This window comes from Pinus tabuliformis, chromosome Q (assembly GCF_031772625.1).
Source record: "Pinus tabuliformis cultivar Carrire ecotype Pingquan chromosome Q, CPIR1, whole genome shotgun sequence".
Taxonomy (NCBI): Eukaryota; Viridiplantae; Streptophyta; class Pinopsida; order Pinales; family Pinaceae; genus Pinus; species Pinus tabuliformis.
Window position 1 is genome coordinate 157528170 of NC_142296.1, and position 17174 is coordinate 157545343.

Consider the following 17174-nt stretch of genomic DNA (forward strand, 5'->3'; position numbering starts at 1 on the left):
TCTTGTTACTGTGCCTTGTGGCAATTCTCTAGGAACTCCTTGCACAAGAATTCAGACCAGTTAAATTGGACCCCCTCTGCGCACTATTCGGCAAGTGCCACCACCAGCGTGGGCACCTCATTCGCGCGACACTTTCGCATGACCTTACCCGCCAGTATCTGATTCGCCACTCTAACTGCTTTGTTGTTGATACTAGAGATCGCGTAGCCCCTCTTTTTCTTCTCCAGCTTGTATTTCTTTTTCATGGCCTTCGCGATGGCCAAATCACTGATCTTTCCCTCTGAAATGTTTGCAGGCTCTTCTCCTTTACACGGGAGTCAGGTAATTCGATGGATTAGGTGGTCCATGATGGGGATGGGCTCCTCTAGCCACAAACACCCACCATGCACCAAGCAGAGCAGCTGCCTGATGACGAAGATAGTCACTAGGGCGTGATGGTAATGCGGCACCCAAAGCAGGTTCAACAACCTTGCCTTTTCGACTTCGCGTAAGCACTTGTGCGGCTCCAAATTTATAACTCCTGCCACGGTGTGTTTCTTTGGCTTCATGAGGTGCGCGGTCGCCAAGTGAGGGAATTTCTCATGGTCAGCGAGATCCTAGTCTTCGAATTTTAAGCTCGGCACCCTTCCCAAGTGCGTTCCTTCAAAGATGATATCATCCGGGAGGAGCAGAGTCTGCAGAGAGCTCTTGCTCTCATCGAGGTCCTTGGGCACCTTCGCCTTCCCCTTCCGCGGAGGGACATACGCGGGCAACTTAGTTAGAGGGACCGTGCCCTCGGTTTCTTCCTCCATGCCCTCGTCCTCGTCCTCTTCAATTATGATATCCTCAAGGTCTTCTTCCTCCTCATCGGTTTCCAGGTTAACCGCTTTCCCTTTTTCCTCCATTGTTAATCTGGTTCGCAACGGGTTTCGAGGGGACACATGCACCGGAATCATTGGTTGTTTATCTTTCTTCGATCTCTGTTACAGGGAAAAGTGTCTATGCAGAACTGCTAACCACTAAGGCGGGTGGCTGCCTTAGAAGCAAACAAAGTAAAACTACTTTCGTTTTCCTATATGAAAGATATATGAGAGAAGAATAAAGGAGACCAACCTCTGTCTTGCGCTTGGCTCCTTGCTCGATTCCTCTCTCTTCTGCTAGTCCTTTGCTACTTTCTTTCCGTATACCCAGCTTCATAGAGTACCTGTAGAATCAAAGCAGCATAACACTATACAAGAACATGGATCTACTATCATAAAAAATCTAGGATCAGATGTAAATTGACCATACAAATGCATGAAACATAAATGACACAAGAGTATGGAGGAAAACTTGAATAGCTTTATTGATAATCAAGAAAGAGCCAAGAGAGTTACAACCAGTTGTTCTGACCCAGCATCATCCTCTCAGCAAGTAAGCCCTTCTTCACCTCATGCAAAGCTTAGATCACCCAACACTATGATGTTGCCTCAAGAAACCAACAACAATTCTTTACAAGATGCAAAATTCCAGCCTCTAGATCTCTGGGATGAGGGATCCATATATAGATGTCTGTAAGGGAGATGAGTCAGCTTGTGATTCGATTAGTGTCTTCCCTCTGATAGTTCTTGCTTCCACTTGGAGATTGATGATCTCTTACTCATCCTTAGTCGAATTCAGAGAGGCAAGTGTCACAGGAGAAGTTTCTGGAAGATTCCATGCTTCTCCACCTCACGGATTGACACTGCCATTTGTCTCTTCTCGCCCATCGCACCCCATAGAAGGGATTTTTGAAATGCAACTCACCCACTGAGTGTACATAGGTGAGATGCAACGCACTTTGCCTATGGAGCAGGTGAAATGATCCAGTTTTGACCAGTTCTGAGTAGTTTTTCATGGAGAACTTCTGCGAGAAGCTGTAATCAATTGACCTTGTTCCTTTAGGGGTTGGAACAACACTTTTAGGGACTTAGGAGCCCTTGGTTTATGGACATTTTATGCTTGGGGTTGTAGTGCCCAAAAATGTCTATAACAATCTCGGCGTGCATGATGATTTAGGGATTTCTGCAACAATCTCGGTGCTCTCAGGGGCATCTTCTATGGTCATGGCCTACGCGGCTTCTTCGACGGTCATCTCTACGATTTCCCTGGCTTCTTCAGATGCTGCCATCTTGTTTGTCCAAAAATCTCTCAATCGTTCACTCAGGTGCTCAACCAACGCTCTCCACAGGACAAATAGGTCTCGGTTCGGAATACTCGGGGCGCATGATAACTCAATTCGCAAATGACCAAGTGTTGTTTGCTGGGCATCCCTTTGTAATTTATAACGCCTTTTGAATTTGAATTCAACCGTTCCCCCAAATCCGGTCCATTAATGCTCCCTTGGCGGTAGATTTTCCCAAATCTTGCCCATAAAGCTCGTCTTAAATGCCTGTCGCCCGCTCCATTTGGTCTCAAGTCAAGCATCACATTGTGAATAGTGACTACAACAGTCACTTTCCAGCCAACCCGCGCGGCAGCGCAACCCCCCTTGCGCGGTCGCAGACCTTGTGACACTTTGCTCCTGCACGCAACTTCGACATTGTGCAACTCTCGGGCATAGTAGTTTATAGTCCCCCACCTCCTTTAAACTGCCTAGAGTGCTAAGACTGTACTTCCTACAGCTAGTCAGGTGGCCGCGCCACTTGTATAGGGTTCCAACCGGTCATCTGTCACCTTTCCTGGAGAAAATCGGCCTTTTATTTTTACTATCCACGCGCGCACTTTACCCTTTGCATCGTGCCGCCATGGGTGATCCTTCTAGTAATATACGGTCCAATCTAAGGCATCAAACTGATCAACTCTCGGTGGTAGTCCCCAAATTCGTCAACGTAATCGTGCGCACCCTATTTTATCACCTTGGTTTTCTTATCGAGAAAATCCTTCTTTATTTCTTCCTCAAGCTTCTTGACCTCCGCTTCTATCAGAGTGCTTTTCTCCCTTAACCGCACTCTTTTGTTCATGAGTTCTTGGAGCCTAAGATCGCTATGTCGGATTTTTTCCTTAGGTTCAAAGAGTTCTGCTTCGTTCAGCTGTGCGATCCCTTCTTCCAAGGCTCCGCAAACCGTCACATCTACCGGTGCTGCTATGCATGGACTAGGCATATTGTACTCTATTGGGACTACAATGTTTGCTCCATAGGCCACCCTAGAAGGCATCTACGCCGTCAGTTTCTTGCACATTGTCCTATAAACCCATCGAACTATTGGTACGCACAGGTCCCAATCACTCCACTGCGCATTATATACCCTGTTCAGTGCTTCGCACACTTCGTTAAAGGCTTCTGCATGGGTAACCTTCTGCACACTTGTTCTTTCCAGACTTTGTCATCCCAACTGGAAGGACTGTTCGCACAATTGCCTTGCCAACACCTACTTATTGACCGTGTTCCTGAACGTGAAGTCCATGTGCATCCGCGCAGGTTGTTTACCATATGCCTATAGCCACCTGGATAGATGCCTGCGTAGATCATCCCGTCCATCATTCTTGTCTGTTAATGCAACGATGTTTTCAACATATTACAGTTTAGCGTGGTCACCTCATGCAACCGGTTCTGCCATCGCTCTATTTCCTCATTAGAATCCGATGTACAGGAGCTTTCGCGCTCCCATGAGATTCGTCCATCCGCGGTGGGATTTACCCAGTCTTTCTTTCGTGCGGTTATCTTGTAGATGCAGTCTAAGTCGTCGTCGCTTTCATAGTCGTGCATTGGTTTCGTGTAGCGCGATCCTTCTGCAAGGTCCAAAGGTACGACTATGCACAAAGAATTTTTTTTTTCAAAATCATCTTGCGCTTCTTCAGATTTATCACCCCATTCATGTCAGTGGCCCAATCTATTCCTAATAGTGCAGGGTAGGGATTGTTGTCATCCACAATCTCTATCACTTCAAAGTCTGCTAGCGTGCTTTCCCCTTCAATATCCACGGTGATTCCCTGCAATCTCCCCATAGGTATGATCTTTTGCTGGTTTGCCATTCGCAGCTGGATAGGAGACCATTGTAGCGTAGGCCTTCCCATGCGCTCCCATGTCTGCTTCGGTAGAACATTCGCGTCCGATCCTAAATCCAAAATCACTTGGTCCATCTCATATTCTCCAATCTGCGTGGTCAATCTCATTTCTCTTCCTGTCCTCGTCGCATGCTTTCCAATCTTCCGGACTACGCGCAGTTCTCCTGGTGCGGTCCCAGCGCATCTATTTATGAGTTCCTGCAATCCCTTTACAACCTTGCTGTCGCGCAGTAGCTTCATGCATGTTTCTAGGAACATCGTGAGCATTGATGGGTCCATTTCTGGCTCCAGTTTGTCTTTGCTTCCTAAAGTGGAGGCATTAGCGAAGCTCTTCCTAGCTTCCATGAAGGTTTCCTTAGCGCGCTCCAAATCAAACTCTGGTTCTTTTGTTGGAGCCTTGCGAACCCAAGTACCATCTTCCAGATGCTTGCTTTTATCATCCCTTGTCGTAATTCCACTTTGGAGCACAATGTTCACATTGGGGTCTTCCTCGTGTGGCTCAGACCTCATCATATGTAGGTTTTGAGTTGAGGGAGGTTGGAGCGCTCCCTTGTCGCGCAACCTCGCTATCAGTGTGGGACAATCCTCCGTCTCATGATTTGTTGGATTCGTACAATCACAGGCATAATGTCCTAGCCCCCCACAATTATAACATATCAGTTGTTCGCAACTTCTTCCAGGTCCTCCTCCACCTCGGCCTCGTCCGCGCCCCTGAAATCCGGTTCGCGCCACTCCTGTGTTCTGGTCAAGGGGCCGCGTTTCGGCCTGAACTCTGTAGGTAGGAGTCCTATCCATCATCAGCTCATAGCTTCTACAGGTGCGCTCATCGTGTCCCACCGATCTACAGAAATTACAGAACAACTGTTGTGAATTCTGCGTGTACTTCTGCAACAAATGGTAGTTGTCCATAGCATGCTTTCCTCCTATTTGACAAATCGCGCACCGCAAAGAAGCCGCCGCGCTAGGTCCTGCTTTTGTATCTAGTCTTAACGGCATCAGTCCTCCTCCTGTGAAGTAATTCGTGAATACTGGGCAGTGGTCCTTGTCATAACCCTGACCCTTACATTTAACACACCATACCTCTTCGCACACTTCCGGGCGAGCTGTCCTGTCTTGTTTCAAACTCTGCATCTCAAGGCGTAAGTTTTTCAGCTGCGCGTGGATCTCCTAAACTCCTAGGTTAGGATCTTGTATCGGGGTCTCATGCAGCCTCATTGCGATCTCCAAGGCCTCTGGCTGAGTTCTTAACCTCTGTTGTGACAGCGCGTTCCTTAAATGCGGCGTTAGTGATGCTACAAACCATTCACGATGTTGTCCATCTGTCAAAGTCATATTAGCTTCGCGAATTGTGCACTTCAGTCTCTGATCTAACTCCCAAGGAGTCTTGCTGGGTAGCATTGTGATCTCCTTGAACCCAATGATTGACTGCGCTTCTAACTTTGGCCTGCTAAATTCTCTGTTCAACGCAGTTTGGATATCCGCGATCCCCGCATTCGGATTGTCATTAGAATGCTTAATATACCAGGTCAGCGCACGATCCTGCAGAGCGCTGACCAGTGTATCTCATACGGATTTTATACGATACTCATACGATACTCATCTGTAACTCCCTTGTAGACACTGATCCATCCTCTTTCGAGGAAGCAGTAGAGCAACCTGTATGGGTTGATGCAATGGAGGAGGAGTACGAATTGATTGTAAACAACAATGTTTGGGAAGTGGTCCCAAGACCAGTAGACAAATCAATTGTGAGTTCGAGATGGATCTTCTATTGAATTTCATGATCTTGGGTCTAAGATAGAATCTTAGAATCTTTGACGCTACCAAACCAAGAATCTCAAGAGAACTACTTTGCACAACGGAAAATATAAAGCAGTAAATCACACATGCACAAGTATAGACAACTTTTCACAAAATATTGTACAACCAAATCTTCATTATATTAAACCAATTTGAATATGCAATAGTATACGGAATACAAGATAGAATTAAAATCTCGCAGCAGTCTCTATGTCATATCTCGTCCTACCAGTCCTTCGCTCCTGATCTGCTCTCTCGCTGCCCCTTAGTCCTTCAAAGGACAACACATAGAGTCTCCAAGAGGGTTGCTACCTATCACCGATGCAAGTCGCTTATGCCACAATAAACACACGCTGATCCAATTTTCTCTCTAGGCTGGTTAATACCTGAGCTCCAATTTGTCATCTAGTAGCCTCTTTTGTCCATCAAAGAGCTACACATAGGCTCAATAACTTCACCCAAACTTCAGTGGTCAAACTCTCTTTATGACTGCTAGTCACTGGCTACTTTGGATAGCCAACACGCTGCCCTCCACCAGTCTAATGGTACCCAATCCAATCATTGCAAGATCTGCTCCTAGGAGGGACTTTCAACCATCAAGACAAGTCCTCCAAGTGGCTTCCACAGGGTGCTACAAAACTTATCCTTCTAGCAACAAACTAAACATCAAATTACCCTCCTACCTGTACTTGAGTGCTGGTGCACTATTGCAGTCTTGCAATCCTAGTAGGGCATCAACACATACCCTAACAACCCTCTCAAAACACTACAATAGACCTTCAAAGCAATTTGGCTTCCCTTACTTGTTCAATGCTGCCTATTCCTATGCATCTGCTCATTCACCTTACAAGCCTCCTAACCTGCCCAGAATAGGCCTGCGGTGCCTCTGTTGTGACCGTAGGGCCTGCAACTTAGTATAATATGGATAAAACACCTCTCAACTTGCACCAAAACAACCCAGAATTATGCAGCCTCCCTCTACTATACTTCGGCCTTCTCTTAACCCATAAAACAATCCTTGAAACTTGCCCTTTGTTATAGCTCCGAATCTCACTCTTATGGTTTGTGATGCTGCACTTATGGCCTAGGGCAACCCATCCTTCCAGACCTGGTCCAAAAATTTAAAAAACAGTGTTTTATTCCCTGTACGCGACTTTGCCCTGTGTTAAACGCGTGTACACGCGGGTCTGTCATACCCAACCCGCGTGTATCTATTAAAACACTTAAAAAAATATAATTTCCTCTTTTTCGGGCGGTGATCGCGGGTTTACCTGCTGGATCACCTGTTAGTGCCCGTGGCCCAACTGTTCCCAACCAACTCCTAACTAAAAAACTACTTTGGAGAGGGTATAAAAAGACATCAAAGGGAAGGCCAAGGGGAGAGAGAAAGGAGAGCAAGATTATTATGCTGAGATTTTTCCCTTAGACCAGGTCTGAAGTCCTTGGTGCATCCTGCACTTCCCCCATTTTGCATAGGAAACCCTTGTTTCCATGTGTATTGGTGATCATTCATCCTTGACATCATCATTGAGTAAGACTTGGAAGGAGCTCTTGTTGAAGGCTGGAGGCTGGAACGAATCCGGGAGGAAGCTTGCTTGGAGCCTGCTGAAGGTGTTCAGGTGATATCTTTCCGATATATGTACTTTATTTGCCTTTATATATAAAGAAACACGTCTTTGTTCCCGAATAATCTTTCTTTATGCTCATGAGATTCTTGTGTTGAATTCTTATGAAAGTAGTTACTTAAAGATTATTTATAACTAACTTTATAGCATAAAGATGATTTATACATAAACTTCTATACATGTACTGTTGTGTTCTTTGATTTGTTTGTCTTGCAGGTCAGAGAAAGAAGAAGGGAACTCCAAGAAGGGTTTGCACCCTAACGGTCTTCTCGGACGTGGGACCTTAGGTATGTACCCTAAACATTAGAATTTGCTTAAAAGTAAAAAAGATGGCTATGTGTGTGTGTTTCTTTGTATAAGCAATTTTCAGTCTGGTAGAGTCTCAGCCCAAAGGGCTCTAGGGGTACTTTCCCTTCAACCAGAATTGGCGACTCCGCTGGGGACAACACTCTTGTTGTTCCTAGTTTGGGTAGTCCTCAAGCCAATCAAGGCTCAGTCCCTCTGTTTGTTGGTTCTGACTGTTTGATATTTTCTTGAACTCCAAGCTTTTCCAGTTTTTCAGTTTGTGTTTTTTATTTTTCTTGAAACACTTCATATACGCACTTTTTCTGGATTACAGAGGCGTATATACGCAAGTTGCACTAAGTAAACCCGCGTATACGCAGGTTTCCTTAGTTACAGTCGCGTGTACACGCATTCTGCAAATAATTGCAGGCGCGTATATCACATAATTTTCAAGATTTATAATTTTTCTTTTGCTGAATGTCTGTCTGGTGGTTTGGGTCAGTTTAAAGCAGTCAAGTCCCAGTGACAGTTCTCTGTTTAACAGGGGGCATCTTGTTTCGAACTCTCTCTAGGAGTGCTAGTCTTGTTTTTCGTTGATTGCAAGCGTCATTGATTTTTGACACACAAGGTTTCTGTTTAAGAATCTTGATTGCTCTGTTTCGGCAGAGTGGGAAGATTGTCTTAAAATCTTTGTGTCCATTTTGTTTTCATGACATTTGTGTTTGCTTAACGAAATCATTTTTATGACCATTTGCTCCTTCGTTTCGGGAAAGTTGTTTGTTACCATTTCCTTGAAACTTGTCTTTTGATTTCTTGGACTTTCATTGCTGCTTTTGATTGTCAAAAGCGATTTCGAACACATTTTATTTTTGTTGAGTTCTCATCATTTGGAAGGTGTCAATTCACAAAAGTGTTTGGTTGCTTGTTTATCAATCATTGGTGTCAATTTTTTGAGAGCTTTCCTTTGAAAAAGACCTTTTTGGTTTGATTGAAAGAAAATCTTTTGAAAGTTTTTGAGTGTCGCTTTCTTAAACTCGCTTCTCATTTGATTTCCTTTTTTGCGAAGTGAAAGTGCTTTGTTTTTTATCTTAAAACTTGTTTTTATTGTTTGGACGAAATGATTAGTAACAAATCATCTTCTATCTAAGCATTTTAGTGGCAAGACAAAATTTGGTAAAGCAGCAACTTTCCTTCTTTGTTTGCAGAGTAGTCTTAAAATCTTGCATTCACATATAGTTCTTGCATTAGCATAGCTTTGCATCCTCTTTTAGGCATGCATAGTTTTGTTAGCTTTTGTGAGTGTGGAGTTTGAAAAGAAAGCAAAAAACTTTGTTTAATTTGAAGTACATCTGAACCTCATAGAAATTGCTCTTCATCGAAACGAAAAAGTGCATGTGCATGTAGTTAGGGTAGTTTCTTTTTGCGTCCTAAAAACACCACAAGTTTCACTTTCGTTACCTTTGACTTAAAGAACAGCCTAATAAAATCAAGCGCTTAATTAAAATCCACTAGAACTTTTTGTTTTAGTTATTACACCAACAAGTTTAGGATTTTAGGGCCTTGGATTAGGCGAGTGGAGAGTTAACTCTCCAAGGCCACACAAAACGTCAAACATAAGAGTCTGATTAAAGAGAGTAAATCCAATAGCGTTAGGGAGACCAGGAAAGCTCCGGATCTGGGAGTTAAGCACGAGGGTCTGTGAAGACAGGGAAGAGAGATACCCCCTCTCCTACTTGTCCGAACTTACCTCACGACTGTTCCGCCTGGCTTCTGCGACGAGTTGGTACCCATAGTTGCCTCTCCTAGGGATCTGCATAGGTGGCTGCGGAGGGGAATCCCGTGGCACCTGAGGTCGACGTTGTATCACTCTCGACAGTACTTCTGGAGGGCACCCTTGCGAAGCTTGGGGGCTTGCACCGGCGCAGGCTGTTGTTAGGAGGTCAGCGTAACTTCCTCTGATACCTTCGCTGATAGGACTGGGCCCTCATCATCCCAGACTACCTTCGGAAGGCCCTTTGACTCCACTTTCTTGTATTTTGGTGTCCGGTCCTCACCACCCGGAGCGGAAATACTTGGAAGTTGTTTGACTGGCTGTTTCTTTAGGGACTTTATAGTGAGTGCTCTTTGCTCCTTGTATATAGTTGGCTTTAGGTATTTTTGTCTAGTCACATTTGGACTTTGTGTTCTGAGTGACTGGCTTGCCACTCTACCGATCTTGAAAGGCTTTTGGTTGTTCTTTCAGAAGTTGTGGAGTTGCCTCCTCAAGGGTAAAGGTTTTGATTGCTTATCCATATTCTTTGAAGAGTTATTTCTATATCCCCGCAAGGGAAAGGGTCTTTGGGTCAGTTAAATATGGCTAATATTCATGTGGAAACCAACCAAGGTACCTTTCCAAAAGGGGATCCTTGTGCTTTTCCTTTCTTTGGAAACGTTGGTACTCCCTTGATGGCCACTTTGAATATTCCTGGGTTGAATGTTGGACTACCCGTTTGGCTGTGGTCCACTCCGAATATTCCGAATGCTCTTGAAGCTTCTCCGTTAAATGCTTTATTTCAGGGGCATCACATGGGTGCAAATTGTTCATCTTCTTTCAAAGAGAAATCTGGGATTCCTTCTTCGCCTCCTTCTTGTAACAAGAAATCTAAAAAGAGGAGAAAAAGGAAGTCAAAGAAGAAGAATAATTTTAGCACTTCATCTTCAACCTCTGCGAGTCATGTTGGAGATGAGTCTTCAGCCGCTGCAAATCATGCTGGGGGCATGAGTCTAGTCAATGCGAGTCATACTAGCAAAGAGTCACCGACCTCTGCAAGTCATGTTCAGGACTCTCCGCAAACCACTGCTAGTCATGTTGGCGGAATGGAGGTTGATAAGAAACCTGGACGTAGAAGTTTTAAACCTAAGTTCCCTTGTAAGATATGCAAGGAAGACCATCTTACTCATTTATGCCCTGGTATTCCAGAGGTTCAAAGGATATGGTCCGAGTCTGAAAGTACTTCTACTCCTACACTTGATATGGTTTCTCATCAATCCCATCAACCATCGGTTGAAAATGTGGTAAAGCCAGTGCAATCGCTGGCCGATTACACTCCTCTTTTGGGGGGTGAAGTGCCTAACAAAAGAGTCTGTTTGATCTCTAGTACAGAGTCTTCTAGTATAGGGGGCATTCCGGTTTCTTCGAATGTTCCCCCTCCAAGTTCTAAGAGTGTTTCCTTTGATTGGGATAGTCTTGTTGAGCCTCGTCTTCCTTCCGCCGCACCTTTCCAAATAAAGGTCAGGGTTAATTCCACAAATGTCTATCGATGTATGGTGGATGAAGGATCCTCTACAAGTATTATATCCTCTTTGACTTGGAAAGCTTTGGGTTCCCCAAAGTTGTTGACAGCTCAGAGTCAGTTGTAGCCTATGATAGAAGGCCTGGTGAATCTATGGGTGTTCTTCCTCAATTGCCTATCACTTTAGGTGGGAAGACTATCTTAATCGATATGATGGTGGTTGATAGCCCTTTAGACTTTAATATGCTACTTGGGCGTGATTATGTCTATGCTATGAATGCTGTGGTGTCTTCACTCTTTCGAGTAATGTGCTTTCCTCATAACGGGAATATTGTCACTATTGATCAGCTTGCATCTGACAATCACCACCCTAACTCGACTTTACTGCAGAATGCCCCTTGGTTTGTTCCTAGTGTTCAAGTAGACTCTACCCCGCCACAGGTGAATTATGTGGCATTGAATCCTCAATGTTCAATTGCTTCTAAGAAGGATCCTTTGACTTATTATTCTCCTTCTTGGGACTTGGTCCCGGCAGTTGACCGAGAGATTCTTCCTATAGGGACATGGGACCCTTTAATTCCCTCTTTTGATCCTTGTAGTTCTCATGATTTCTCAGATCTTGTTTTGCCTTCACAGGAGGAACTCTTTGAAGCCATGAGTTATGACTACCAAAGGAGCCCTTGGCCTGAGCCCTGCAAGGGGTTTGTTCAACAGAACTATTATACGTAAGCCGCAAGGCTGTGTGGTTCCCTGTACCATATTGTATATATGAGGTACGCATTTTCAAGTTTTGTATTCTATAACACAAAGATCTTATATGAAGTTTATATGTGGGATGTATTAACTTCGTGTCTAGTGTTCCTATTTATGTTTACAGAACTTGGAAGATTTCTCCTTTGGAAGTTTATGGTTGGTCCGTTCTGACAGGATCGACCCCACCAAGTTATGGTGCGGAACCTTCTCATTGCTTAGAAGTGTCATGACTTGTGTGGTAGAGCCTACCTTATCATGGGTGCCCTAGTTAGTACCATATTGTATATATGAGGTACGCATTTTCAAGTTTTGTATTCTATAACACAAAGATCTTATATGAAGTTTATATGTGGGATGTATTAACTTCGTGTCTAGTGTTCCTATTTATGTTTACAGAACTTGGAAGATTTCTCCTTTGGAAGTTTATGGTTGGTCCGTTCTGACAGGTATTGGTTCTCGAAACTGGCATATAGGTTAGGTTCTTCCGCCTGCATTATTCACTTATCAGTTTCCTTTCCCATTTGGCCTTAGGATCGACCCCACCAAGTTATGGTGCGGAACCTTCTCATTGCTTAGAAGTGTCATGACTTGTGTGGTAGAGCCTACCTTATCATGGGTGCCCTAGTTAGTACCTTGTTGTCACTTGGCACTCATGCTGATTTTTCATCCATAGGCTCGGGAGTCCTCTGTAGTCCTGCCATGACTTATGCATTGAAGACTCATTCCTCTTTGCTTCTGCGCTTCGTTCTGGCCTTATACCCTAGAGGCTCCTATGTGTGTCGAGTTGTACTTCTGCATTGCATGTTGACCATTTGCACCTTTTGGCCTAGAGCCGGCTTCACTTGGATTCATGTTTAAGCCTACTTTTGACCATGACGTCTGCAAAATCAACCTTGCATACCCTTGACCTCTGCAGCCTGACATACCCAGATCCGTGGAAGGAACATACCTTTGAGTGTCACCGACCAGTTTTCACCTCCCTGCATTGAGCATAGGAACGTTCCTTTCCCAGGAACTAGATCATCTGTTTCACCGACACTCGTTCTTTCCACTGTACCATAGCATTCTTTTATTCTTTTTCCGGCTTATCAGAAAAAGACAAAAAAAATTAAATATTCCAAAAAGAGCGGGAACAGGGACATTACTTCCATTTATTGTTGGCAGCTAGAGTCAGTCGTGTCGCCCTTGAACAAAGCACTCAAAACAAAGTCTCCTCCGCATGGGTGGGATTTAGTTTGACTTAGGTAAGCCATAACCTTGTTATCGAGTCAGTTCTCCCCCGATTGGTTATCTCTTCCAATCATATGGAGGGTTCGTTCGTGCCTCCTGCATGACGAACTTATACAGATTCATTATATGCTGCCACATAGTCACATTGAGTCGTGCTTTTGTTCAAGGGAAGTTAGCCTGAGTCGGCCTTTCTGCGGTGTCTCTTGACTCATTTTTCAGTCGGCCATCCCTGGTTGTCAGTGTCATGTCTATCATCACATCAGTTATATTGGTCCTTCACTCGTGCCGGTTTGAGAAGGTCCCCATTGACTTCTTGCTGGCGGGTCTTGTCCTTATCGACGACGACACATTGCTCTGAGGGCAGACCTAGAGACCGCACCCTGGCCCTATTTTCATTATTGATAGGTCACCTTGTGCTCAGCATCGATCAGTATCATGGGTCTTTGACTGAGTGGTTTCCCTTGTGTTCGACATCAGCATACATTATCACACATTGGGATTCGTGCAGTACCTTGGTTTCCATTTGACCCTATTGGTGGATACCTCGCCTCTGTGTCAGCTTTCATTATTGGTTGGTTCAGAGGGTTTCTGCCGTGCGCTAGCCACATCTTGTGTACGCCGGAAACGTACTTCGGTTGGGTTACTACATCTTTTTCGTCCGATTCCTTCCACATTATTGGCCTACGGGTTACACTCGCGCTAGATTGATGGAGGATGCCTTAATGCCTTCCTTCTAGCGGATCTTTCCCTATCGACTCCGACTCATTGCTCTGGGGCAAAGATCTAGAGTCCATTTGGCAGTACCTTGGGGTTTGCAGTCATTAGTGGCAGATTCCTCGCTATCGACAGTGGGAAACCATCATTGTCTCCTGATTGATAGATTCTTACAGGTGTTCGACTTCAGCTCATCTATTCACACTTGTTAGATTGTACTGGGTACCTTGACGCTCATTATCATTATCGGTGAGTAGTCTCGCGTTTGTTAACGGTATACATCAATGACCGGTAATCAAACGATTTCTCACATGGTCGACTTCAGATCATTTATTCCCATGGTGTAGAAATGTACCACGGCGGTCGGTGAAGACCTCAGGTTGTATCAGCATTCATTGGTTCACTTGACAGTTGCTCCTGTTGCTGCTAGTTGATACCATTCCACCTTATATGTTGCAGTCAGTCATGGCGACATTCTATATGCTGGCACCTGAGTTTGCAGTGTAGTACCATCCTATTCCATCATGTTTAGTTGGTACCTTATGGGATCAGTCTTTGATTTCAGTGATCCGTTGCATCTTTCAGCATCATTGACAGTTTTATATGTGATATTCAGACATGTACTTACTCATTATGATCAGATGATCCATTATGTATTTTTACAGTCATTTATACTTAGTGGATCCGCTTGTACTTGATATGCGGACATGCTTTACTTTTCCTGAGCATGGGTATGCCCGCCTCAGACAGTGTTTCTTTCTGATCTCCTTTCGGTGGCTTGGCAGGCTGAATTCTGGTGAAGTCCTCCTCGGTTTTTCGGCAGAGTTCTTTTCCTTGTACTTACTTAATGTATTTCGGCCATCATGTTCCCCTTCTGACCTCATACATTAGGGGGCATCTGTTATAGCTCCGAATCTCACTCTTATGGTTTGTGATGCTGCACTTATGGCCTAGGGCAACCCATCCTTCCAGACCTGGTCCAAAAATTTAAAAAACAGTGTTTTATTCCCTGTACGCGACTTTGCCCTGTGTTAAACGCGTGTACACGCGGGTCTGTCATACCCAACCCGCGTGTATCTATTAAAACACTTAAAAAAATATAATTTCCTCTTTTTCGGGCGGTGATCGCGGGTTTACCTGCTGGATCACCTGTTAGTGCCCGTGGCCCAACTGTTCCCAACCAACTCCTAACTAAAAAACTACTTTGGAGAGGGTATAAAAAGACATCAAAGGGAAGGCCAAGGGGAGAGAGAAAGGAGAGCAAGATTATTATGCTGAGATTTTTCCCTTAGACCAGGTCTGAAGTCCTTGGTGCATCCTGCACTTCCCCCATTTTGCATAGGAAACCCTTGTTTCCATGTGTATTGGTGATCATTCATCCTTGACATCATCATTGAGTAAGACTTGGAAGGAGCTCTTGTTGAAGGCTGGAGGCTGGAACGAATCCGGGAGGAAGCTTGCTTGGAGCCTGCTGAAGGTGTTCAGGTGATATCTTTCCGATATATGTACTTTATTTGCCTTTATATATAAAGAAACACGTCTTTGTTCCCGAATAATCTTTCTTTATGCTCATGAGATTCTTGTGTTGAATTCTTATGAAAGTAGTTACTTAAAGATTATTTATAACTAACTTTATAGCATAAAGATGATTTATACATAAACTTCTATACATGTACTGTTGTGTTCTTTGATTTGTTTGTCTTGCAGGTCAGAGAAAGAAGAAGGGAACTCCAAGAAGGGTTTGCACCCTAACGGTCTTCTCGGACGTAGGACCTTAGGTATGTACCCTAAACATTAGAATTTGCTTAAAAGTAAAAAAGATGGCTGTGTGTGTGTGTTTCTTTGTATAAGCAATTTTCAGTCTGGTAGAGTCTCAGCCCAAAGGACTCTAGGGGTACTTTCCCTTCAACCACCCTTAGTCTCTCGACCTTCTCCTTCTTGGACATCAGCTAACACAAGTGATGTTTCGCTATGAGATGTTGCACTTGGATGCTCTAAAATGACATCTATCACCTTGTATTTATAGACTCTACAATGGCTCCACGAATTTTCCCAAGAGACATGTCTTTTGGACTTAACATTTCAAGCCTACATGACTTGAATGTCCAAAAATCCCTTTTCAACTTCAAAAATTCATAACTCACTAACGACAACTCAAATTTTGACAATTCTCAAAGCATTGGATTCTCCTCGCTGTCCTCTATCATCTCCATCCATAATATGTCCAAAATTCCTCATATTTTTGGCCCAAATAACGATGGGTGAAAAACCCTAACCTTGGGTTCCAAGCCCACAAATGACTATTGTGGTGCTCCACCCTCCAAACCCTGAACCCTAGGGCTTGGAGTACCTCCCAAGCTATTCAAAAAATCAACACTACCTCTTAGCGAGGGAGGTACTTCCAATACTAGGAAGTAAATTATCATCATCATCACTACTCACAACACTCACCCAACTCTTGGCGCTCACCACTGCAGTAATCCTTGTAGCATTAACTACGCATCTCTCGGAAGTGTCACTATCACTAGAAGCATCCTTCTTCTTCTTCTTCTCCTATATTGCTTTCAAATCCCTTCATGATTCCTTCTTGGCAAATGTGGAAGCGCCCTTTCTCCCCACTGACCACATGCTCTTCTTGGGTTGCAAAGTCTCCCTCTGAATCTGCAAGCTCCCGCCAGGACTTGACTCCCTTTGAGCCTCTGGAACTTGGAACTTCTTCTCTGGAACATGTACCTTCCCCTCTAAACTCTGCACTTGCACCTGCTCCACCTGCTTCTTCTTCCCATGATCCATAGGCTTTCCGATCAACCTATATAGACCATGCTTTCTATTGCCAAGAAAAATACCTGACGAGCTAGAGCCTCTAGGTATGATTCTTACCTTCCCATCCTGGAACAAGACCTCAAACCCCTTCTTTTCAATCATCGAGACAGATATCACGCTATATCTAAGTCTTGGTACAAACAATACATCCTAGACTTGCATCACCCATCCTGTCTCCATCTTGAATGACACAACTCCCGATCCTCGGATCTCCTTTTGATTCTTGCCACCCAACACCATGTGCAACTTCGAGTCCCATTCAATGAGAGTCTTGAAAACCTCCTGTGATCCTGTCATATGTTTTGACGCACCATTGTCCACGTACCATCCATCTTCATCGATAGTACCCTGCAAGAAATGAGAGATCGTGATCCGAATTGGATCCATGAAAATAATTAGAGAGCCATGACTGTATCAAATCAGGACAAAACTTCAAATTCAAGAGCACAGAGCGATCAGGGAGACCTTTGAACAGTGGCAGTTGGTAGCCAGTGAGGAACAACGAGGACCTCAGTCAAAGCACACTGACCGAGGCCCATGGAGACCGTGCAGGAGGCGAAACTAGCACCTGGGAAGCCTGGATCGGGAAAAGGAGGCAGTTTCTGATGCGCACTGGGCAAAACCCCTCGAGAAGGAAAGCCCCGAGCGCTTGATCACATGGAAGCTG